This window comes from Myotis daubentonii, chromosome 1, assembly GCF_963259705.1.
Source record: "Myotis daubentonii chromosome 1, mMyoDau2.1, whole genome shotgun sequence".
Classification (NCBI taxonomy): domain Eukaryota; kingdom Metazoa; phylum Chordata; class Mammalia; order Chiroptera; family Vespertilionidae; genus Myotis; species Myotis daubentonii.
The window spans coordinates 90,367,201-90,369,955 of NC_081840.1; the positions used below are offsets into that span (position 1 = coordinate 90,367,201).

At 35.3% G+C, this 2,755-nt stretch overlaps 1 non-coding gene across 1 annotated transcript; it reads left to right on the forward strand.

Annotated features, from left to right (window-relative positions):
- The first annotated feature begins 2,066 nt into the window (after positions 1 to 2,066).
- On the forward strand, positions 2,067 to 2,173 carry LOC132223825 (U6 spliceosomal RNA). The gene has a single exon (XR_009450530.1). It is a non-coding gene; the product is annotated as a U6 spliceosomal RNA (small nuclear RNA).
- The last annotated feature ends 582 nt before the right edge of the window (positions 2,174 to 2,755 follow it).

Here is a 2,755-nt window from a genome sequence, read left to right on the forward strand (position 1 = left end):
CCTTGACCGTAATCAAACCTGGGGCCCTTTAGTTCACAGTCTGACACTCTATTCACTGAGCCAAACTGGCTAGGGCTGGCTTTTATGAATTAAAATACTTTAAATTCCTTTATTTCCCCCTTCTATTTGCTCATTAGTTTTTTCCTCTTATACTCTATTTTAATGTTACCCTTGAATTACAATGTGTATCTTTGACTAAATAGATCTACTATAAATTAGTACTTTTACCGCTTCCCAATAATTACAAGGTCTATAGAATACTTTATCTTATTGAACCCCCTTGACCTTTGTACTATTGTTTTCCTTCTACATATATTTTAAACCTATATTATTATTATTGTTTTATAAAGTCAATAATCATTTGAATTTGGCCACATATTAACCTTTTCTTGCTCCTTATTATGTCCTGTATTTCTTTGCTGACATCTAAATTCATTGTACTTTTGCTTGAAGAACTTTGAATATTTATTTTAGTATGGGTCTTTTGGCAATAAGTTCCCAGAGTTTTTATTAGCCTGAATATATTTTTATTTTTCCTTCATATTTAAAGGATATTTTTTGCTGGGTGGGTAATATAAAATTGGAAGTTATTTTCTGTCTGCACTTTAATGATATTATTCAATTTCCTTTGGTTTCTTTTTTTCTGTTGACAAGTCAACTAATTATTTTTATTGTTTCTTCTTTAAAGGTAATGTGTTGTTCTTCTCTGGCTGTTTTTAAGATGTTCTCTTTGACTTTAGCTTTAAGCAGTTTTGCATGATGCTTTTAAGTGTAGTTTTCATGATATTATCCTGCTTGTGACTGGAGAGTTTTTAAATCTATAGTCTGAGACCTTTTGCCAGTTTTTAAAAATTCTCATCTAGCTTCTACACCATTCTTTTTTACCTCTTTTCTGAAATTTCAGTTATACAGGTGTTAACTCTTTTATCATGTTGTACATATCTCTTGTGCACTTTTTCAATTTTTCACTTTTTTCTTCATGTTCTAGTTGTGATTTTTCTATTGACCTATCTTTCAGTTTTTTAATTTTCTCTTCTTTTGCATCTAGTATGCCTTTAACTCTGTTTATTGAGTTTTTATTTTCAGCTATTGTATCTTACAGATTTGCCGGAAGCTGGTCCATCCTTGTTGCTTGACACAGTCACTGCAGGGAAGAAACATCTGCACAGCATATGTTTCAAGAGACCTGGCGTATATGGCATACTGTTCTTAATATGCTTGCTCCCCTTCTTAGCGCATGTGTTCTAACCAGGGTCACCTCTCTGAGAAAGGTTGTTTCCCCAGGTGGGGATTTTTCCCTGGAGTTAGGGATTAACAGGACCAAGGAAGGGAATAAATCAGTAAAACCCCTTAACTAAGTGCCAGGTGGGTAGTTAATCACCTTAAATACGAACAATCACGCTTAAGCTACATAATCTTTACTTAGGATAATCTCCTTCAGTTACTTCCTTGTAGCTTAATAGAACAATAGAGTAGTGACCTTAAAATGGAGATAAGAAATGCCCTAACCTTTGGAATAGAATAGATAGGATTAAAATCAAATGGTATAAATACAGATGTAACAGGAGGATAAAGGAGGAACCTGGCTGAAGAACCTGGCTGGAGAACCTGGCTGGAGAACATGGCTAGGCTGATCAACTGAACGCTGTCTCCATGTCCTTCCTTCTTCGCCGACTCCGTCCACACCTTTGGGAACCCCTGGACTTGCTGGGGCTGGACCCCAACACAGATTCATTTGTCTGATGAAGATCTCTATCTTATCATATAGCTTATTAAAATATCAATCAAAATTATTTTAAAGTGTATGTCTGATAGCTCCAATACCTGGATCACTTTTTGGTTTGCTGTTTACTTTCTGTTTTTGTTTTTCCTTCTTGGGGTTTGGTCATTTATTTCTATTTTTTGGCATGCTTAGTAATTTTTTAGAAAAATTGAATGTATGCTTTATATAATAAAAATTGTAAAGGCTCTGAATGATGTTATCCTATTCCAGATAAAAGTTAGTTTTTGTGTTTTGTTTTTTTTTTTTGAATGGTATATAAAGTCATCTTAATTCAATCAGGAAGGTGCTCGCTTCGGCAGCACATATACTAAAATTGGAACGATACAGAGAAGATTAGCATGGCCCCTGCGCAAGGATGACACGCAAATTCAATCAGGAAGGAGGATGAGTCAAGGTTGCATTTACGTCTTTATGAGAGCTAATCTGTTTCTATTTTGCTTTACTGCAAAGATATAGCCTTTTTCTTTTGGGAGAAGCTGAAATATTAATCAGATCTTTTCTTCCTTGGTGGATCTTGAACTTCAATTTTTATCTTTCCAACCCCAAAAGACAGCCAATAAGTGTGGCCTAGATTTACCCGCTTAGCTGTTGCTTCGTGCTTGCTTTCTTGGCTTCCAACCATTTGTGATTTAGGAATTATCAAATTACACAAGGGGAAAAATGACCAGGAATTTCTAGCTCACTTTTCTGTGATTCCCTTTTCTCCTAGATCCTGGTTCTTTTGTTTCCTGGCTATTGTCAATTACAGTTATAACCTTTCTATCCTTATCCTGGCTATCCTAAATTCCAATATTGATCTTTCTATCTCTGAGCCACTATTTTCTACTTGACCTCTTATGCCTGAGTGTTTTAGAAACTGGTAAATGCCTTGAATGAAAAGGGAATAGATGGTGTCATGTCACTCCAATGCATTTTCCTTCTTTCAAGGATTAGCCCTCAAGTTCTGGCACGTTTGGTTGCTCTTCAGTACCT